Source organism: Microtus oregoni, unplaced genomic scaffold, assembly GCF_018167655.1.
Source record: "Microtus oregoni isolate MIOR12 unplaced genomic scaffold, Mior012 000074F_ref0000038, whole genome shotgun sequence".
NCBI lineage: Eukaryota > Metazoa > Chordata > Mammalia > Rodentia > Cricetidae > Microtus > Microtus oregoni.
Window position 1 is genome coordinate 7,366,466 of NW_024544004.1, and position 23,786 is coordinate 7,390,251.

The 23,786-nt window shown below is 41.5% G+C and overlaps 1 protein-coding gene across 1 annotated transcript in view; it reads left to right on the forward strand.

Moving 5' to 3' along the window:
- LOC121441346 (F-box-like/WD repeat-containing protein TBL1X) overlaps positions 1-23,786 on the forward strand; it is a 99,807-nt gene that overhangs the window by 10,514 nt on the left and 65,507 nt on the right. Inside the window, exon 2 of the mRNA XM_041642477.1 lies at positions 4,968-5,046. The gene's annotated coding sequence lies outside the window, so the exon portion shown is untranslated. The remainder of the gene's footprint in view (positions 1-4,967; positions 5,047-23,786) is intronic.

Here is a 23,786-nt window from a genome sequence, read left to right on the forward strand (position 1 = left end):
GTTGGGATTGACTTTCTCAATTGTGCCAAGCTGGCACAGACAGAAGGGAGCACAGATCCACAGAGAGCTAAAACAGTGCTGTGTTAATGCCATGTAGAACTAGGCACTGCAATAAAACAAGTGATTCCCTGTGCACCAGTACAACTGGGACTCCTGTGGCAGAAGACAGGGCTGGTCTTGGCATGGAGAATGCTGCTGGCATTGTCAGACTGATTTTTCCATTTGTTTGAGATACTGCACATTATTGTAGTGTTTCTCCCCCTGACGAAGGCAGATCAGCTTGCCAAACGAACAACACTGATAATAATTATCATACTAGAAGAAACTGCACTACTTAGAAATGAAGCCTGTTCATGTACTGCTTGGCAGAAACTGAAAAGTAGCATATGACAATTATGTCAGCCAGGTAGTAAGATGGTTATGCGAGAATTGAAACTGAAATCATTCAGAAAATAAGCGTTCTGGAAAACCACAAGTTCCCAGGAGATGTGGGCATTATCAGATATGCAGTTCTATGAAGCAAAAGCCAGTGGCATTATGTGTTGCTTACAGGTGTAGATACTCTTTCAAAAACAAGGATTTGACTCTTGTTTTTTTTAGACAGGGTTTCTCTGTGTATCCCTCCTAGCTGTTCTGGAACTCACTCTGTAGTCCAGGCTGGCCTTGAACTCACAAAGATCCTCCTGCCTCTACCTCCCAAGTGCTGGATTAAAGGCGTGCACCACCACCACCTGGCAAATTTGACTTTTTTAATAATTAAAATATAGTTGACTGGAATAGCAAGCCACAACATTTTAATCAAGTGTTATTCTCCTAATGCCAAATGCCTTGTATCAGGACAGAGTCAGTTTGTTGGGCACCACAGATTGTTTCTGCATGCAAGGAAGGGATCCAAAGCCTGCTCTGTTTTTTCTTTAAGAGTACTTAGGGAAGAAAAGATCAGGGATCAGTGACTGAGATGCAGGTGTCTTTTTCCTTTACAGTGCAAAAGTCAAACGTCAGTGTTGGGGAGTCCAGCTGCATGTTGTGTGTCAGGAGTCTTTGTGTGTTGATGCTGAGAAAACCCTTTCACTGGGCATGCTGCGTAGTAGCAAAGAGCTATAGCACATGGTATGAGTTGCCTGCTATTTAATATGTAGGTGTTTTCCTAGAACACTAGCCTGCTCATTTGAGCATGTCGCAGGCACAGAAGTACCTCTTTCATCCTGGATTTGGAATGTTCTTCAACCACCTTGATGAAGAAAAGGACTAGGGAGGTAATTCCTGAAGGAGATACAATCATTAGGGAATGCTTTAAGAAGATTCATATGCCATATGTTTCCTTTTTTAAAAATTTGGGGTGTATGTGTGCATGTTCATGTGTGTTCAGGTACTCATGTGCATGTACATTTTGAGGCCAGAGGGTAAACTTGCTCAGAAATGATGACAAGGTCTCATTGGCCTGGGGATTTCCAAGTGGATGCTGAGGATGGAACTTGGGTCGTCATGCTTACAAGGCAAGAACTTTACCAGTTGAGCTAGATAGACTCTTCTCACTCGTGTTTGTAGTTTTGATGTGTGCTGAGAGCCCTTAGGGCCTGTCTAATGTTTAGAGAGATGGCTCACTGGGTAATGGCACCTACTGCCAAACATGAAGACCTGAGTTCTCGGACCCACGTGGTGGAAGGAGAGAATGTACTCCTGAAAGTTGTTCTTTCATTCACACATACATAGTCCCTCCTCCCTCACAAAATAAATAAGTAAAATTAAAATTAAAACTGTAAGAACCCTCTTTAAGTTCTGGGGAGATGGATAATTATGCTTGGTTGATGCACAAGCATGAACATTGACTTCTGATTCTAGCACCCATGTAAAAAGCTAGGCATGACTTTCCATGCCTGTACCCTGCCTGGTCTGTGGAAGTTAGAGACAGGAAGATTGGGTATTGCTGACTGCCATCCTAGCTCTAGGTTCACTGAGAGTTTCTGTCTCAAGGGAATAAAGTGCAGAATGATAAAACAGGTCACCTGGTGTCTTCCTTCGGTCTTTGTGAACACATAGCTCCACACACGTGTGCATTCACCACACCTGCATCCTCCTCCTGCAATCTTCCTCTAGTCTTTATAAACACATAGCTCCACACACATATGCAATCCGCACATTCCCATCCTTCTGCTCTCCTTAACCCTATCCTTAAAAAAAGCAAATTTATGTTATATATGAGTCTTACCTGTGTGTTAGTGTCTGTTTATGTGCATGTGTGTGCTGCTGCCTGTGGAGGCCAGAGGAGGGCATTGGATCCTCTGGAGCTGGAGTTACAGGCTATTGTGAGGGGCACCTCTTGTGGGTTATGGGAATTGAACATTGGTCCTTTGTGGTAGTATGCTGTTAACCACTGAACTAGCTATCTTTCCGGTCCCTTATCCTATCTGTGAGTGAGTGTTTGTGTTGTTTTAGCTGTTCCCACTTTGAGAAATTAAGAACCATAAAGAACAGTTGCAACATCCAGGTGTTTAGAAATTGCCCATAACTGAACTAAAACTTTAAAAACCCCTTTCATATGCTGTATTTGTTCAAAAGCAATTTCATTTTACCTTCTCCAAAGTTCATCTGAGTGTATCCAATTTCCTTGTCTATCTGTACGTTCTCTTCTTATGGTCTGTATGTGGATGATTTATTGTGTTTCTTGAATAAAAAGGGAACAGAAGCCTGGGCTTGGTGCCATATGTCTTAGTTCCATCTCTTGAGGAGGTGGAGACAGAGAAACAGTAATTCAAAGCCAGCCTCAGATATAGAGTGAGTGAGGCTGGTCAGGGTTATTGGAGACACTGTCTTAAAAAATAGGTGAGTGACACAGCTCAGGGAATCCTGCAGAGTTTGTAAGAACCAGAGGGGTGGAAGACACCAGGAGAACAAGGTCCTCTGAAACAACTAAGTAAGTGCTTCGAGAGACTGAAACTGCAAAGGCCTACACCAGCCTGCATCAAAGTTCTCTGTGTAGATGTTACAGCTGTCAGCTTGGCATTTTTAAGGAACTCCTGACTATGAGAATGAGTGGGTCTCTGACTCTTGTGCCTGTTTTTGATAGTCTTTTCCTCCTGTTGGGTTGTCATGTCCAACTCCAATATGATAGTTTTTGCTTTATCTTACTATATTTTATTTTGTTGTGCTTTGTTGTTATCTCTTAGAAGTCTGTTCTTTACTAATGAGAGGCAGAAAGGGAGTGGATCCAGAGGGGAGGGGAGGTTGGGAGGAACTGGGAGGAGTAGAGAGAGGGGAAACTATAATCAGGATATATTATGTAATAAAGGAACCTATTTTCAATAAAAGAAAAACGTAGGTTGTCAGACAGATATTATGGAATAAGAAATACTAAGTTTTGAAAAAAATGCATATTCTTTAAATTACACGGTTTAGGGCCCTTCTTTCCAGTAAAAGTTTATTCAAAAATGAGTGAGTGAATGAATGGATAGATAGATACATAAAAATAAGTGGGACATTAGTTTGCACTTTGTTTCAGATGGTCCAGAATAGTAGGACTTTGGTCTGTACACTGTGAGGCTTCTTAGGAGGGTGGCACAGGTGAAGGACATTGTGTCTTTCAGCAGAATCTTGGCAAGGCCTACAAATACTTGTGGTTGTCACATCTTAGAGGTGCTACAGGCATCTGATGGGCAGAGTCTCTGGATGCTTCTAAACACCCTCCTGTTTAGACAGACAGACTTCAAGGACAGAGGGTGCTCTGCCAAATGCCAGGAATGCTCATATAAGTACGGATGTCCTGCAGTATTCTCTACTGGCTCCATGTTTCTGTAAGGTTTGTCAGGTGGAATTTCACCTTGGGGAGGGCCAAGACCCTGGCCTGGTGAACATGGAGGGAACAATAGACTGCTTATTTGTGAAGCCTAGGCCAAGAACTGAGTGAGGTACCCACTTTGGGAGCAGAAGGGATATAAACCACACCGACATCAAGAGAAATTATGTTAATTGAGAAATGTAATTCACTTGAGCTGTACAGTCCATCTACTTTACATGTAGCATATATTTAAAAAAATGTGCAGTCATGCTTACATTAGCTTATAGCAATAGTTCATTCTCTGAAAATAGTTCTCCCAGTCAGTGGCAGTTACACCTCACCCCATTGTCCCACCCCTGCCAACTTGATGGAGGAAGGTCATTGGCTAATAAAGAAACTGCCCTGGCCCATTTTATTGGTTAGGACATAGGTAGGTGGAGTAAACAGAACAGAACGCTGGGAGGAAGAGGAAGTGAGGTCAGAGACTCCACATCTCTCCTCTCGGGCGCAGACGTCTCTGCCTCAGCAGAGACGCCATGCCCCGCTCCCGGGCTCCCCGGATGAAGCTCCGACCCAGGATGGACTAGACTAGAATCTCCCCGGTAAGCGCACCTTGGGGTGCCATACACAGATGATTAGAAATGGGTTAAATTAATATGTGAGAATTAGCCTAGAAGAGATTGGGCCAAGCAGTGTTTAAAAGAATACAGTGTCCATGTAATTATTTCGGGGCATAAGCTAGCCGGGCAGGCGGCTGGGGTGTTGGGGACGCAGCCCCGCCGACGCCCTTACTACTTCACCAACTTCTACACTTCTTTTGTTTTTCTACTTCAGGGACTGCATAGAAGGAGAATCCTGCAGTTCTATCTCTTTATATCAGACTTCATTCATTGATGTACGGGGGTTCATCCTTATTGCAGTCATTGTTTAAACCTCATTTTTCTTTATTTCACACTGCTCTTCTGCTGTTAGATATATAGGCCACATTTTTTCTGTTCATGTTTGCCTGACATTTCCATCTGCTTTTTGATGTATGTATGTGTCTGTCTGTCTGTCTGTTGGTAGGGAAATTATGGGGATAAAAGTGATAGATAAGATCATGGTCTAGCATCTGCCTGCTGGGATGGACCCAGAAGATTCCCTAACCAGAACTGATAGCAATTTTGACCTCAGGAATCTGTTTTGTTCACAGGAATCTTACTTTATCTTCTATGAGGCCCCCTGCCCCAGAGCCAGCTACAATTTAAGGAAGATAGGGGACTACTGACAAGGTGAATGGTTGTTTTAAATCATTTTTGCTCTTCTTTTATCTAGATGTAAAATATATTTCTCTTTAAATCAATTTCTAGTACTGCCCTAGTGTGTTTTCTTTCCTCCCTTCTCCTTCTATCCCTCTTCCTTTCTCTTTTCCTTCTGGTCACCCCACCCCCCACCTCCAGGTTTGTTCAGAACAGGCTTTCTCCTCTCCCCTTTCTTTTCTTGTTGCTGTGGATGGATCCCAGCACTTCTCATTTGCTAGCCACACACTTAGACCCTATTTTATTTTTTTTGTCTTGAACTATTTGTAAGCTGCTTTATCTCTTCATAAACTCAGCCTTCCAAATTTGACAGTTGACATTTATCTTCTCCTGTGGTGCCTGCTGGCTTTAGGACCCACCCCATGGACACCACAGCCACAGGTGTGTGAGATCTGTATGTGAAGTGATGTGGTGTCTTCATATAACCCATGCACATCTGCCTCTAGGATTTAATTCCTTTCTAGATGCCTTAACAATTCCTAATACTGTCTTATTGAAAAGTGCTATGCAGAGTTGTTAATGGTAGTGTTTATGGGAATATTTGAGAATGTATATGCTTAGCAGAGACTTCTGTAATAATTTTGATCTGTAGTTAACTATATCAGCATGCAGGGACCCACAAATAGGGAGGTAGTAAGTAGTAAGCAAGTCCTTTCAGGAGTTCTAAGTTGAAACTCGTTGAGGTTTGAAAACTTCATTTTATCCTTGCATTCTGCCATCTCCGAATAAGGTGGCCTAGAGTTAGAAAGCTTTCTACACATTACAGTCAAATAAAGACATTGTAGGCCTGAGTCTCAGGCTTTTTGAGCCAGGTCAAAGAAAGCCGGTGACCTGTCCCTAAGACAGTCTCCTTTCTCCTTTGTGCTCCCATAGTGTTCTTTCCCTTTGGAGAAAAGATGATTTAGAACTCATCTGGCAGAGCAAGTACTGCTAGCAGCATGGGGACTTTGGATCTGCCCAAGAAGGACAGGACTCCAGCTTGTAGAGCCATCTCAGAGGCTGTAAGGTGGTCTCTGCCAGCTGGGTCTTGGAATTCCTAGTCCTGTGTGACTGATGATGGTGGTGGTTTCAAATTCGTATATGTATCGGCTCTTCCAAGCTACTATAGGGAGCATGGAAGAGTTTAGAAACTCAAATATGAAAGATTTTCCACTTGTAATCTGGTTAAATCAGTGTGATGTGTGGTGTGTTTGGAGACAGGGGGAGACAAATGACCGTGTTCCACATATGAGTATATCTTTGCCCAAATGCTAGTCTTGTTTAGGTTTTTAAGTATGGAGCCTTGACACGGGAAGCAGTGCTTTCCAGAGCGCCTGCTCAAAGACCAGAGATGAAAAGGAGTCCTGACTTGGCCCTTAGCAGCTGTTAATGATTAACACATCCCATGCAAACCCGCATAGCTTTAAAACATCTAATTCATATTTCTCTTTTAAGTGGACCAACATCCTGAATTGGACTGTTAGGAGCTACACCACTAAAAAACACAGTAGATTGGTCATTCCAGTACCCACAGCTGACATTTTGGCAACAATATTGGAAGACTATGAATGGGTGAAATAAAACGGAGTTTCATACTGTGATTCATTTAAAATAATACCCCACCACAAATTAAGGTTAAAGAAGACATGTGGTTGTGGGTCTTCACCTTCCACCTCATTTGAAACAGGGTCTCTTTTACTGTTTCCTGTGTTGCAAGCTGCTGAGACTCAGAAAATATTGAACTAAAAATGGTTCATCTATACCTTCTTCGTTTCAGTGACTCAAGTCTACTAGGCAAAATAAGGAGCTATAATTAAGATCTAGGTCAGCCCTTCTAATTCCCTACAAAATGAGGGGTCAACTTTTTCGACCATTCTCCAAGACCTGTAAACTGGTCCGGTCTCTTCTCGGGGATGTTTTGCTCCCTGGAGGACTTTTGGTAGTATCTAGAGATAAGTTGGGGTCATGATTCAGGGAAGGGTACTTAATGAAAAAAGATCAGGAGTGTTGTAAAATGTCCTACAACACGTTCCTCATGCAAAATAATGCCCCCCAGAACAATTTCATAAGCACTGTGCCACTGTGCTTCCTTTCATATGACAAAAATCTTTCCAGACATTATATAATGCTTCCTCAGGGAGGGGGAGGATAATTACCTTTGTTTGGAACCACCTCTCTGAACTCAAAGGCTGTAAAATCAGCTGTTACTTCCCTTCTCTTGAGTTCAGGTAAGTTAAACTACATTACCAGTTGCCCTGACTTTTTGTAGGGACAGAAATCAAATTCCAGAGCTTTCTGCTTATTCTCTTTAAATGTCATTTTTCATCTCTGTGGCAAAGTAACACAGACAAAAATCCTTTACAAAAGAGAAGACTCGATGTGGGTAGGAAGATGACTCAGTCAGTAATGTGCTTGCTGCTTAAGGATGAAGACCTGAGTTTGATCCCCAACATCCATGTAGAAGCCAGACATGATGGTACATACTTGTAATCTGAGTCCTATAGGAGTTCAGGCTGGAGTACTCCTGGGTCTTGCTGGCCGGTCTAGTCAAATTGGCAGTATCCAGATTCAGTGAGCCTCAAATAGTAAGAGAGTGAGGAAGACCCTGATTGTCAACCTATATTCTCCATGTGCACGTACTCACACATACATACACACAGATACACACACACGTACACGTACACACACACACACACCAAAATGGGGGAGGGCATGGGGATTTATTTGGGCCCATAGGTTCAGAGATCTTAGTTTGTGGTTGTTTGGTCAGTTGTTTTGGGCTGAGGTGGGCAAAGCATTGGTGGAAGGGTGTGGAGGAGCAGAGCTGCTCACCACTTGGTGGCCAGGAGAGAGTGGGATCCTAAGTCCTGAGGGACAAGATGTATCCTTCAGTGACAGTCTCCTAGTGACATCCTTCCTCTTGCTAAACCATACCTCTTAAAATTTCCACCATCTTCTAATAGTACCATCAATTTTGGAATCTATCAGCAGATTACCTCATTGCTGAGGGGTTAACCCTAATGATGTAGCTATTCTGCCAAGCCTACATCTGCACAATGTTGCATACCTAAGTCTTCAGCACCTATCCAAACCGTGACAGCCACTCACAGAGTCAGTTCTTGATACAATTTCTTGATCTCTCGAGATACCCCAGGGTAGCTTTTCTGAGTAATGTTTCATTATTGTGGATGTGAATTTAAAGTTCTTAATAGCAACTGATGGCTTGTGATATATGTGCAAGGAAAAGGCATTCAAAAAGAAGGTAAGTTATATATTCTTCAGGGTGTAACAATATGTTGTGTGGTGATTTCTTCTGAGATAAACCTTTCGTCTTGGTTGGAAGCGCCTCAAGATACAGGATATTCTCAGAGGAAGTGAAACACTCCATCTTGCTGGGAACCTCTTTAAGACCATAAAATAAACAACTCACAGGCTTTAGCAACACCGACTCCCCCCAAGCCTATGTAAGCAGTAAGGGACACTGAAAGTCACTTTCAGATAAGCTGAGCTGCCTAGACGAGTCTCAGAGCAGGTGAACCCCCTGGAATAGAGACCAGCCAAGCTGCCTGGAAGAGACAACTTTTTTTTAAACTTACTTTTTATTGCTCTATAAATAATACCATTCAAAATTTCCACTTCCTCCCCTCCTTCCACTTCCCCATTCCCCTTCCTCCCTCCCTCCTTATAAGAGGGCAGGGTGCCCTGCCCTAAGGGAAGACCAAGGCCCTTCCCCCTCCATTCAGGCCAAGAAAGGTGTGCATCCAAATAGACTAAGGACCCAAAAAGCCAGTACATGCAGTACAGACAAATCCCAGTGCCATTATCATTGGCTTCTCAGTCTGCCCCAATTGTGAGCCACATTCAGAGGGTCCAGTTTGATCCCATGCTCACTCAGTCCCAGTCCAGATGGCTTTGGTGAGCTCCCATTCGATCAGGAACACTATTTCAGTGTGTGGACACACCCCTCCTGGTCCTGACTTCCTTGCTCATATTCTCCCTCCTTCTGCTCTTCAACTGGACCTTGGGAGCTCAGTCCAGTGCTCCCATGTGGGTCTCTGTCTTGGAAGAGACAGACAACCTTTAACCTGCTCAGCTGCCTGTAGTTTGTGTGTGCTGTGTGCTCCAGGTTTCCAGCTTTCACGAGCTGTCACTTATACTGGGGTGGGCTTTTAGTGATGCAGCTGTGCTTAGTCATTTCTGTTCCTGTAAGTAGACCTTCACCCATATTCTTCTAAGTAATCCCAATAAAACTCATTGGTTCACTAGTATGGAATTTGGTAGTATCCTTCCTTACTTTTTTTTTTGTTGTTGGTTCCCTATCTGGATTTCATGTCTCCCCAGGACTGGTGTCAACACAGCACCACCAAAGTAGGCTAGGTAATGTTCAGGGTAGCTCAGATTGTCTTGTGATCATACAAAGCAAAATGCACTTTAGAGAATGTCCCTCAATAATAGAGTAACTGTGTTGCATGTAAAAGACCTTGGCTGGGTTTCTGGTGGGGGGATACACTGAGGGGAGTGGGGTGGGAGAATTGTTTATTTAACTTTGTTGTGTTTGAGATATGCTGGTCTCAGACTAGTTCTGTGGCAAAAACCAATCTTGAAGACCTGAAGAATTAGGCTCTATAGTTCCCTGTAATGGTAATAGGATCTGAAATACCTAGTTAGAAGTAATTGGTCTGAAATGATAAATTTTTGACATTGTCTCTTAAATATTCATAAAGGAAAAAGTGTAAATGAGTATAATGAGGAAGGAAGAGAACAGAGACTGAAGTGAGTAGAAGACTTGAGGTTAGTCGTGTTAGAAATAAGAGTTAACAGTGGTAGCAAAGGAGATTAGTGTGATGGTGCACACTAATTACAGCACAGAAAGCAGAAGCAGGAGGACAGAGAAATCTAAGCTAGACTGAGCTATATAGTGAAACTCATCTTAAACAAACAAAATGCACACATACTTTAAATATATTCACATACAGTTTTTTTTTCTTAATATGGGAAACAGGGCTGGGGAGTTACAGGAATGAGGACTTGAGTTCTGTCGTCAACCACATACAAAAGTCTGGCAAAATCCCAGCCAGCCCTGGGGAGGCAGAGGCAGGTAGATTCCCTGAGTATCATTGGCCATCTGTCCAACGTAGCCTACCTAGATAGTGTCATGGTGATGAAAGACTCTGTCTCAGACAAGAAGAGTGGGTGATGCCTGTGCGTACACATGGATGGGCAGGGACAGACATGGGGACAGACACACAGATGATGACCTATGCAGAAAAGATGTTATGAACAGTTGTGGGGCTTCAGAGCACTTACTACTTAAAATAGAATGCTTTTGCCTTCTGTATTTTACTGATTTCTTTTTTTGCAACGCTGGGGGTGAAGCCCAGGTATCTATGCATGCTAGACAAGAACTCAACTGCTTTACCTCTATCTAATATATCATATATTAGTGATATGTTTAAAAGGCTGGAATTATGGTCCTATGAATCTCCTGTTGCCTTTCCCTGTGAAATTCTGCAAGCATTTTCTCTCCCAAAGATACTAATTTAGAGTATTCTTGAATGCCATTTTGAGATCTGTCAATACCCACCACGACCACCACCCCATCACACATACATGCCTAACTTCCCACAAGGCAGAATGTATTCCAAATGCTGAAAGATAAAGACATGGGCAGAATGACTTCTCAAAGAAAATTGAATCTCTGAAATTTATGGAAAAGTTGACATGCAGCAGGCTTCAAGCCAAGGATGGTCTTCAGGAGTGCTTTTGTAGTGTAACTTTTGGAACATCTCTAGTCCTTGGGGGTGGAGTTTCTATTTCTTGCTGAAATGCAAGCCCTATCTTTAATCATTCAGGGCAGGCACTCTTCAACTTAGTATGGTGCTCAGATTCAATAAACCCTTTATAAGTTGAAATAGTATAAAGGCACAAATGCATTTAGTTCATCAAACCTACCACACATTATAGCAGGGTGTCTTATTGAATTTGTTATCATAAAATACGAGACTGGGTAGTTTACACAGGAGATTATTTCTTTGCAGGTTGGAAATCCAACATGACAGCATAGCAGATTGGTATCTGGTGATGTCTGCTTCCTGGTTCATTGATGGTTTCTTCTTCTTACTGTATCTTCACAAGTGGGGGTTCAGGGGGCTTTCTGGAATCTCTTAAAGCACACTAACTCCACACATAAGGCTCCATGTTTGTGACCTCATCACTTCCCCAAACCCAGTCTTTTAGTAGTGAATGTATCACTTTGGGGATGAGGCTATAACAGGAGTTTGACCAGGTTTGGAGGGACTGTCATCTAGGCACATGGCTTTGTAGATTAGAATGAGTGTCATAGAGAATAACATTTTTCCTTTGCAACAGAAACTTGCATACCTTTCTTCTTAGATCATATCAATAAGCACATTTGTGACCAAGCAGGTCTCTTTGGAAATACTTCTTTACAAACTGGTAAAACAAAACAAAACAGAGTCATTATTAAACTGTGTTGTTTGCCAGCACCATGAAAACCCATGGTAATCATTTCTGAATATGTTTTAATGCAGCCAACCCAGGGCGAGTACTACAGGTGCTTTGCGGGATCCAGGAAGGGAAATGATGATTGAAATTTGTTTTCTTTATAGTATGAGTGGGGGGAATCAGCCAAAGCGCCAACATATCTCTCACCACAACACTACTAAATTAATCAGTGTACCAACCCAGTGTCTCAGGAGCCAGGACTGAGAGAGGGTCTGAAGGAAGGCAGCTTTTTAGTGAAGCCTACAAGAAAACTTCAGGCCAGTACATGCACTGCATTCTGCATGTGCTCCATGGAGCACTGTTGTATGGAGAATGATGCACGAAATACAAATTTCTGGCTGAAAAAAAAAAATCAATCCATACAGGCAGAATTCAGAGGACGAGGAGAAGGGGACTGGCACCAAATCAGCCACCACCTTCACAGCTAATCTTTCCTCATAGTATGAACATGTGGATCTCCAAAGAAAGCTTCTTGTGCCACATGGATACCCCATAGAAGTCTTCAGAAGATGCAGTGAACTGAGAGCAGGAATCTTCTCAGGAGGCTATATCCCTTGGGCTTGAGTTAGACTTACTTGCACTTGTATGTTTTTTCACGTGTGTGGGTACATAGTATGCACATATGTGTGAAGGCTAGAGGTCAACCTCCGGTAACATTCCTCAGATTCTACCCAAGAGTAGATGAGAGTTCACACTGCCCTCAACTCAGCTGATAAAGCCATGCTGGCCTGCCAGTGAACCCGAGGGCTCCACCTGACTCTGCTTACCCAGCTCTTGGATTGTAATTCTGTGAAAACATGCCTAGCTTTTTAACTTGGTTTCTGGGACTGGAACTCTGGTTCTCATGCTTTCTCTACAAATACTCCACCAGTTCAGCTATTTATTATCTCTCCAGTCCTAGGCTTGGGTTTTTATTTCATTTCATGATTGCAAGAGGATGATGAAGCTATTTAGCTCTGGGCAACTTGCACATTTATTTACTGCTGAACCTTAAGTGACAGTGTGGGATCTGCATGTACATGGAATTTTATTTTTGAGAAAACTTATGAACTGTACAGCCTAGAAGAATCAGGAAAAAAATGTAACGAATGTATGAAATATATGTAGAGAATAGTCTTTCCATTTACATACATTATGGATATTGTAAAATATACAGAAACATATAAAGTTAGAACTGACCTGTTGGTGGTGGTGCATGCATTTAATTCTAGCATTTGGGAGGCAGAGGCAGACCTATCTCTTTTATTTTTATTTTTTTTATTTTTAATTTATTTATTTATTAAGGATTTCTGCCTCCTCCCTGCAACCGTTTCCCATTTCCCTCCCCCTCCCCCGATCAAGTCCCCCTCCCTCATCTGCTTGAAGAGCAATCAGGGTTCCCTGACCTGTGGGAAGCCCAAGGACCGCCCACCTCTATCCAGGTCTCGTAAGGTGTGCATCCAAACTGCCTAGGCTCCCCCAAAGCCAGTACGTGCAGTAGGATCAAAAACCCACTGCGATTGTTCTTGAGTTCTCAGTATTCCTCATTGTCCGCTATGTTCAGCTACAGACCTATCTCTTGAGTTCGAGGCCATCCTGGTCTACAGAGTGAGTTCTCAGGACAGCCAGGGCTACAGAGAGGAACCTGGTGTTGAAAAAATGAAACAAAACCAAAAAAGTTAAAGAGTTTAAAGGCTGAGGTATAGCCCAGTAGTAGAATGTTTTTAGTATGTGTGACAGTGCTGAATATAAAAATAATATTTGAACTTGCTCATTTTTGTTGACTTAACACAAGCTTAGACATATCTGGGAAGAAGGAACTCGCAACTGAGAAATTGCCTTCATCAGATTGGCTTACAGGCAAGTGTGTGGGGTAGTTACTGATTGATTGATACGGGAAAATAATCTGTTTTCTTGGTAATGCAGTTAGTTGACTTCAGGGCAGAGAAGCATTAAGGTGCAGGATCATTCCATTCAAATCCTGGCTGTGTCTTTGAGTTCCTTACCTTGTTTTTGTACCTAAGAGCCTGGATCTCAGCATAGTTGCCCACCAATTTTCAGGTAGCTTGATGAACCTGAATCATTTTTAGCCATTTGTTGTTTTTAGTGGAAGTCTTTCTTTGAATCCTGAGACTATCCCATTGTCGAAAGCTGTGTCGTGTATGTTGAGTTAAGATATGTGCACTCAGAGGAATAGCATTGACTGGGAAAGGCTTGCCTGCCTTTGAATGGTTTTGAAGTTTCTCTTTCTCACATGAGCACACACATGGGTTTCTTTTGTTCTATTTTTTGCTGGGGTAGAACTTGTCTCTTTGTGCATGTTCAGCATATGCTGTACCAACTGAGTTACACCTTCAGCATGTACACATACGCAATAATACCCATACATTTTAAGCATTTTAGTTTTTGAGATTATAACATAATCACATCATATTACCTCTCCTTTTCTTCCTTCAGTTCTGCTGTACTGTCTTTCAAACTCATGCATGGTCTTATTTCTTTAGCTGTTGTTACATACATACATACACGCATACATACATACATACATACACACATATACACAGATATAGATATTTATTCCTAAATACATAAGTATGACCTTCTCAGTCTTTATAATATCACTTGTATGTATGTTTTCAGGGCAGACCATTTGGTATTAGTGTGCTCTTCCCTGAGAACACTATCTTGCTCTAAGTTTTTTTTTCCATTGCCTGTAGTTCTTTGTTTAGGATTGAGGCCTTGTGTGCTTTCCCTTTTCCACATTAGTGTGCCTCTTGTGTTGTCTGTGTTCAGGTCATGCTTAGGCAGCCATGTTAATGAGATTTCTTGGCTTTAGCTTTTGATATTTTTAGGCAACACAGTCTCACAGCAGTCTTCCTGATCATCTGGCTCTTAGAATCTTTCCTCACCCCTTCCACAATGTTCACTGAGCCCTAGGCGTGGGAGTTGTATTGTAGATCTATCATTGGGATTGGGATCCATAACTCTACATTCTGATTTGATTATGGAATTTTTGTACATATATATTCTTTTTAATGGAAGGCTCTCTAGTAAATTGAGAGTGTATGCTTTATTTTTCTACTTCGTGTATACTGAGTATTGTAGTACAACTGACGAAAATTTCTTCATCTTTTTCCCATGTAGAATCTCATTGCACTTAAGTTCTTACAAGATGATGTATGCTGTGTTAGATTTCTTTCATTGAAATTAATAATTTGGTATAAATCAGTTTATAAAAAGACAGATTTATTTGAGAGTTCTTCAGTTGGTTGGCACAGTCACTTTGGATAAAGTCTCATGGGGTAAAGTAAAACTATGTACCTAGAGAGAGTCAGGACAAGATTGAAGTCCCATTATTCTCTCTGGGCATGCCTCTAATGGTCTAACTCCCTTCCATCCCACCTTCTAAAGGTCTTATTAGCCCCCATCTTACTTAGCATCACAGGCTGAAGGCCAACATTTGATACATGGCATTTGGCGAATATTAAGGTAAAAACTATAATGTATGTACTTAACACACGTAATATAATGAGCTTAATACTTTATGAAGATGTCAGGAAAGCTTTAGTCATCCTAAGTGTTATGCATTTTCATATAATTGCTTCTTATTGGATTACCCAGAAACAATAGAGCCCAGAAACTAACCACAAACCGAGGCTTAGCCTTGATTCAGAACTGAATATCTGTCTTGATCCATGTGGTCTTGGTGTTCTTGGAGCTGTTTTGTGGACAAGAAGCCTCAGTTAGAGCTCCCTGATGATACACTGGACAAATTTCCCAGTTAATGAGGATTTGTTCACCTTTCAGACAACCCAAAAGGTGGGCATGGAAGCAGGTGCCTACATTTTGCTCAGGGATGTAAGCTTCTCACTGCTTTTCTCCATGAATCTTTCTACTTTAGAAGACATTTCAACTTTCTATAGTGCTTTATTTTGGTACTTCTGGGCTTCGGATTTCACATGCTGGGAAAGCGTTTTGCTGCCTCAGAATTTTGTGTGTGCGTGTGTGTGAATATGGAGATCAGATGTTGGTGTGGATTGTCTTCTTTGATTATGCTCCATGTTTTTCATTGAGACAGGATTTCTCACTCGAACCCAGAGCTCCCCAGTTTGGCTAGTGTAGCTAGTCAGGTTGCCTTGGAGACTTCATTTCTCCATCTCCTGAATGCTGGGATTACAGGTAAGCTTCAGTGCCTCCCTGGCATTTATGTGGGTTTGAACTGAAGTCTTTAAACCTGTGCAGCAAACATCTAGCCCTCAGCAGAATTTGTCTTTTGTTGATCTGAAACTCACTGAAACCTATTTTTTTAAGAATAATTTTAATTTTTTTCAGAATAGTACTAATAATGAACTGAATACAAAGACATGTGTATAGCTGTGGATACTAGGACTGTGAAAATAAATACCAGGGATGTAGATATTTGGATCTGTGAAAACAAGATGCATATTTATGTGCATTGGAGTCACTAAAATTCTGAGTTCATAATTTGGTATCCAATTTCCACCAGCATATGGATGGTGGCTCTAGAGCAGTGGTTCTTACCTTCCTAATGCTACAACTCTTTAATGCAGTTCATCGTGTTGTGGTGACCCCAACCATAAAATTATTTTTATTGCTACTTCATAACTATAATTTTGCTACTGTTAAGAATCGTATTGTAATTATCTGATATGTGACCCCTGTGAAAGGATTTTTCGACCCCCCAGAGGGGTCATTACAGACAGGTTGAGAATCACTGCTTTAGAGGCTCACAGTAGGCTATTGATGAGCTTGTGCAACAGTAAGCTTAGGTCCAGGTCCAAGGTCAAGCCCACCAGAGGGTCTGTTTGCTACCTGTAGAAATGAGTGGCCTTGAAGCATGTCGTGTCTCTGTTTGTTTTAAATCCCCAGAGTTGCTGTCATATTCTAGCCCAGACTGGAATAGGTTAGAACATACATTGTCTCCCCTTTCTGGAGGCCACAGGTTATAAACATCAAGGTGTCATTGGATCCACAGGGGAAAATAACCTTCTTCCTGAGTGTCTGCCTTTCTGTTACCATTTTAAGAGGATACCATACACACTAGATTGAAGGCTTCCCCTTCTGCAGTCTAACCTCATATTCCAGATCTCTGTGTAACCTTGAGGCTGGCCTTGAATGCCTCCCAATCTTCAGATCTACTCCCTCAGTGCTGGAATTTTTACAGGCATACACCAGCATATCCAACACAAGTTCAGTTATATTTACAATGTATGTATGTATGTATGTGCACCATGTGTGTGCCTAATACCTGTGAAGGTCAGAAGAGGTGGAACTGGAGTTACAGATGGTTGTGAGCTGCCATGTGGGTGCTGTGAACTGAACCTGGATCTGGAAGAACAAGTGTTCTTAACTACTGGAACCATCTCAACAATGATTCTTTTTGAAAGAAGAGGTTAGATTGTGGGTGTTTGTATATAAGAGTATGTCATTTTGGGGAACCCAGTCCAACCCATAACAGTTTTCATACACCACCCCTTCCAACCCCACATTTGTTACAGATTTCAATGCTACCTATGAGACACTACAGAACAGCCAAAGGAACTCAGGCAGGTCATGTTCTGTTTTTGTAGTGAGCGTGTACATAGAACAAGTTTTCTTTCCCAAGTACAATAACCCCTAAAAGGCTGTTTCTACTCCCAAGAGTAGGATCCAAGCAGCAAGGTGCAAAGCCAAACACAGATGCTGGAACTGAAGTTTGTGTCAGCCTTTACCACCAGTATTCTGGATGATATCTTTCTGAATGAAGGGTGGGTTTTGACTCAGCAAGGCATGAGTTGATGATCTGTGCTGTTGGTAAGTTTTTACCCTCTGGGGCTTTTTCAGAAATCTTCATGGTTTTATGCTTTAGGTGGGTTTTGGTCCAGGTAACTTAACAGGAGGAATGCAGTGAGCTTTGGTATAGGTATGGGCTGAGAGTCTGTTCACCCCTGTATTAGTACTCAGGTCACAGACAGTTTTGTGAGGCCTTCAGCTTCATTGTGGGAGTATGGTGGGGTGCTTTCTGAGACAGCTGACTGGGAACAGAGCTGTGATGCTCTTCCAGTGGTAGGTACAGAGGAAGAGAAGAAGCTAAAAGTGCTGACTCCAAAGAGTACTGTGCATTTTTCTCCAAAAGAACTGATTTTTTTGAGTCTTGGGTGCTAAGCTCAACATCTTTCAACACTTTTAGCTCTTTTCAGGGAAGTGTGTTATACAAACAGATGGCCTGCTGAGAAATGCTCTGTGTTTAGAAGTCTTGGGCACAGCAGGGGAGGCCTTGACCTGGGGGTTTCCTCTTAGTGCTGTTGACTTCAGATGTAAACAAAACGTAGTTACCTTGGTGGTGTGTCACCAGCCATCAAGCAACAGAATGGCAAGCCCTAAAGACTCAGCTTTCAATGGCAGTGTTATGGGTGGGAGATGCACCTTGCATCTTGTATGATTAGAAGCCTCAAAGAAGATCCTGCTTCATAGGGAGTCTAAGGCAGTGGGCATGTGTGCAGTCATTGGTTCTGTGATGCTGGAGACAATGACCAAATACCTCAGAAGTGTGCTTTGGAAGGAAGTTTCAATTCTGCTTCATGATACAGCATGAATCTGTAATGTAGGGCAGGGCAATAGCTTCCTTTAGTCTTCCTTAGTTTTTATTCCAAAAGTTTGCTAAGAAATAGCTGTGTGTGGTAGTGTGACCTTGTGATAAGGGGAAGATCTGGAGTTTAAAGCTACATAGATATCCTGTCTCAAACAAACACTAAAATAATTTACTAAATGAACTAGATGACATGAGGAGCTTTGAGCAGGGCATTTGCTATGAACTTAACAAGGCATGTCTTTTATAACATTTGCAAGTAGAAATGTTTCCTGGTTTCTAAGGCTCTGCATCTGAACATCTGAAAAGTAAGTAAATAGCTCATTAGATTTGGACTACACCAAAAGCAAAGTAACTTACGGCCCTTCATACTGGCTTGATTTTTGTTGTTGGTAGTGTTCATTGTTTATATGCTTATTTGAAGATACACACACAGAATGATGTAATACTGATTGGAAGAGACAGGATGTCACAACTTGGTTTTTATGTCTAGTTTTCTTGTCTACAAATGTGCACCAGTTTCAAACACTATATGAATTATCTTTTGAAGGCCAAGTGACAGATTACCTTGAACCTCTGCAAGTAACTGATGCTCTTATATGTGTCCTGAGACCAGGTGCAGTCCACACAGGCAGATGGAACTGGCTATATATATAGTGTACTCAATCTACACATCTGGGAGGTCTCATTTCCACACCCACCAATTGTTTAGGACTGTTCTCAGTCATAGTTGAATTGTGCTTTTTCTTTGAGTTTTATTTATTTTTAATGGTTTGGTTATTATTTTTATTTTATGCATAGGGTGTTTTTCCTATATGCATGCATAGCCCATGGAGGCCAGAAGAGGGAGGACCCTGGAGCTACTGTTAGTTGGGAGCTTCCATGTGGGTTTTGGGAACTGAACCCCAGATGACCTGCAAGAGCAACAAGTACTGTAAATACCTGGGCCATCTTTCTAGCTCTTATTTTGTTGTTGTTATTATTATTATTGTCGTTATTTTATACCTCGTAATACTATACTAGACAGTTTGTCATTGAGCTGCATTACAGACTTCTTGGCCATGATTTAAGAGTTGACAGTGTGACTGGGGAGATGGCTTGCTGGGTCAAAGGGCTTGAGTACAAGTGTAGGGGCCTGAGTTTGGATTCTCAAAACCCATATAAAAAAAGCTGCATGCTTCAGAGAGAGTCTGTAGTCGCAGCATTTCTAGCAAGATGTCATGCTATGATAAGAATGCTCAGAGGTTCATAGGCAGCTAGCCTGCTGTATGCAGCTGCTGTGAACAATAAGAGCCTTGGTTTCAAATAAGGTGGAAGGGAAGGGCTGACACCAAAGCTTGTCTTCTGACCTCTCCAACTGCATTCACACTCACACACACTCGAACACTGTGATGGCCACTCTTGGCTGTTAGCTTGACTGCATCTTGAATCTAAATTACCACTTGCTGGATCAGACTAACTGAAGCAAGAAGACCCTAAATCTAGGTGGTATGTTTTGGTGGCAACACGGCTAAAAGGACGTAGAAGAAGCAAGCATTCTTCTTTTGCTCACTTACCCTCGTTCTTGTATGCAAGTCCATCTGTCTTGGTGCTGCAGCACTTTCACCAATTTAAAACCAACTTCTTTGGCTTTCTGGTGTAAACTGGAGACTAGCAATTCTTCAGAAATTCTCTAGGTTTTCAGCACCAGATTGGAACTCCTGAGACATCCAGCCATGTGGAGATTCTTAGCCTCTCCAAGTGTGTGATATTGTTGGATTATGCAGACCTCTTTCATCCTCTAAGATAATTGAATAAATCTCATATATATTCATTCTATCAGTTGTGTTCCTTTGGAGAACCCTGACTAATACAAGCATGTTCACATACTTATCACACACAAACATTAAGAAAATAAAAAGTGACAATGTCTTTATTACACTTAGGTCATTCAACACTAAAATGATTTTGTTAATTCATTAATTTATTCAGGAGAACTCACTAGATAACTTTGTCCCACTCATCTGGTAAAGTTCTAGAAATGGGACTATGTGGGCAGAGAAAAATGATAAAGACAGACAGTATTTAACACCCATTTGCAACACACTAAATTCCAACAAATGATCTACATTTGTGCTAATACCATTTTATAAATATTGGAAAATTGCAATGAGTTAATGAATATTTTGGTGTGGGGGGTATGTTCTAGTTTGTCTTCTGTTGGCTGTGGTAAAAAATACTTTAACAAAAAGCCACATGGGGAGAGAGGTTTTATTTTAGTATACAATTGCAGTTGGCAGTTCATTATAGGTAGGAAGCCTTAGTAACAGGAACTTAAACAGTTAGTTGTATCACACCCTCACTAACAACCCTAGGGAGATGAATTCACACATTCTCTTTTGCTTGCGCTCAGCTAGCTTTCTTCAACCCTATACAGTTCAGAATGCCCTACCTAGGGACTGGTGCCACCCAGAGTAGACAGGGCCTTCCCTATCACATAACTTAAGATTGTCACCCATACATATTCACAGATTAACCCATTGTGGACAATCCACCACTGAAACTCCTCCCTTCTAAGTTTGTGTCAAGTTTATAGAGGTAATCAACAGAAGTCTGTTGTTTTCTTTTTGAGAGAGAACAGTGCTTCTTCTTGAACTCAGCCTCTGTGTACCTCATTCTCCTTTGTAGCTGGATTACAGATATGTAAACTACTATGCAAAACTGAATATTTTTGTAAGATCCTAAGATCTTACAGTTGGAGAGAAGCTTTGAGTTGCTCTTGTAGCTTTCTGTATTTCATGGACTTGCCATTGTGGTCCACAAAAGGAGATGGTTCCTATTAGGTACAGCAAGGGCTGGGATGGTGGAGTATAGTATGCCCTGGGTCAACTCCCTACATTTCTTATAGAAGGCATGCATCACATCAGTCCAGGTCTGTGGGTGAGAAACTACCATGTGGTTCACTTCCAAGTTCTGCTTCTGCACCTAGTAACCCTGACCTTTATAATCAGTATTGTGAATTACTTTGTTCTGAAGTGTGTTGATGTCAGTGTTTTTATATGAAGGGCAACCTGTCTTTGAGAATTAAGGCTTTGATACCATCCTCTCCTTCTAACTTTTCGGTGAAGAATTTTCAAATCCCCCAATCTAAAATATCTGAGATGGTCGCCAAAATTTTCTGATGTGAGGAGTGATCTGGGAACTATAAAATCCAAAATTATACATTGAAGAGAATGACATCTGTAATGATCAAGATGGGGATGTTTGTAAATGTGGGCTGGTAATAGGGGAGAATTTTTTGTTGGTCCCAGACGTATGTTGAAATCTTCAAGCTTTGAAACAAAATGTTAGGTACTCATTTGTGCCCCTGTGGCAGCTGTTAACACACTGTCTCAGGGTTTCTGTTGCTGTGAAGAGACACCATGACCACGACTCCTATAAAGGAAAACATTTCATTGGGACTGGCTTATAATTCAGAGGTTTAGTTCATTATCATCATGGCAGAAAGCATGGCGGAGTGCAGGCAGACAGGTATTGGAGAAGGAGTTGAGAGTTCTACATCTCCATCCACAGGCAGCAGGAGACTGCCACAGTGGGTGTAGCTTGAGCAAAGGAAATCTTAAAGCCTGCCCTCACTTCCTCAGAAAAGGCCACACCTACCCCAACAAGGCTAGCCTAATAATGCCACTCCCTATGGGCCAAGCATTCAAACATATGAGTCTGTGGGTGCCATTTCTATGCAAACCACCACACACACATTGGGCTGGTTGGTTTTTGTATGATGTACTTCTGCTGGGGAATGAGCTTTCTCATGAATCACAGGTGGCAGTGCTTCTACAGTGGCTTAAGAGCTTACCTGGAGGACTGATCCACAGAGATGCTCAGTTCATCAAAAGCATGAGCAACACTGGTAATTTTAACAAATGCTGCACATAGATGCTCCCTTTATCTTAAATTATTAACTATATTTTAGACTTTTTCAGGGTTTGCTCGTTTTCCCACAAATGTTCTTTTTCAGTTTGATGATACCATCTGGGAAACCTTGTTGTCTGAGTATTCCTGTGTCCTCTTATTTTGTGCATCTGTGGCAGTTTTTCAAACTCGTCTTGTATGGGTTGACCTGGACAGTTTGGAGGAGTCCTGGTCTTATGTTTTATGTTTTCTTCAGTTGAGGTTGGTCTGGTGTTATTCGGGTAATTAGAATGGGATAGTGTATTTTGGGGGGTATCCTGAGGGTGAAGTACCTCACTGTTCTCTCCTATCAAGGGGGTATATAGTAAACATTACATGCTGATATTGTTCACTTTTGCCTTTTTACTTAAGTTGTGGGAGATAAATGTCTGCATTATGAAGTTAATGCTTTCCCCTTTCTATACATTGTTCATTCTAAGTCCACACTGGGTTTGATGTGATAGATTTTACTTCCCGGAGGTGTTTTGCTTATGTTGTACATGAAAATATATCTGTTCACTGATCTCTCCATGAAAAGCATTGGGCTTCCTTTGAGAATGTTATCTTAGTGGTATGTGTATGTACATACATGTGCTTTAGAATTGCACATGAACATGTGACTGTGTGCCCCTAGAGGCTAGGGATCTACCTTAGGTATTGTTCCTTAGACACTCTCTTTGTTTCGTGTGATAGCCCTCCCCCCACTGACCTGGAACTCTACAAATAGACTAGACTGGCTGGCTAGTGAGCCCCAGAGGTCCACCTGTCTTTGCATTTTAGCTTGGACATCTGCTTTGATTAACTCCATAAGAAAGCATTCAGATGGGTTTCAGTGGGAAAAATGTATGTGTTCTGGTAACTCATGAATTTATGTATTATTTCATTACTTTTCATAGATGCACCAATAATGTAATTCCACTTGGCAGGAGCACGTTTGGAGACAGTCCACAGTTGGGTGTTTCTATTTAGTCCCATTGAACCAATTCCGGTGGAATTCTAGGGGTTTTGTGGATGTTGTGAAGAGCCCAGTCTAGATGCTGTGGGCAGTTGGCAGACCCTCTGCGAAAGAATACTTCCATTAATTCAGCAAGAAATTTAAGCAGAGACCTCATTAAGTCCATATTTTTCTCCACTGAGTATTTTTAGAAGCAGCAAATATCAACCATAAATATTTAATGCTGTGTTTATAGACTTTAGCTTCACAAAAGTACAAAAGAGATGACTGTAGGGGAGCTTGATGCACAGAGTTTGGAGAGAGTATTCTAGAACCTTCCCTTGTATAAAGAAATTATCTCCAACATTCATAGGAAAGGAGATAAGTAGTTCATTTTAAGGAAATCACAGAGAAAGTATCAGTAATGAATTTACTCTTTGGGTACTAGACTCTTTAAGAGACTTTACTGACATAAAAATGAATGAATGACTGAATCAATCAATCAATCAATCAGTCTTCTGTTAGCAATTTGGAAAATAAAATTAAACATGCAAAGACATAGATACAAACATCCATAGAAATTCCCTCAACCTTTGTGTGTGTGTTTATGGGTATGCAACTGGCTGTTTATCTAGCTTTGAAATATGTATCTTAGTTACTTTTTTATTGCTGTGAATAGCATAACAGAGGCAATTTATAAAGGAAAACATTTAATTTCGTTACTCAGATTCCATAGGGTTAGCAGCCATCATTATCACAGCAGGGAGCATGAGAGCA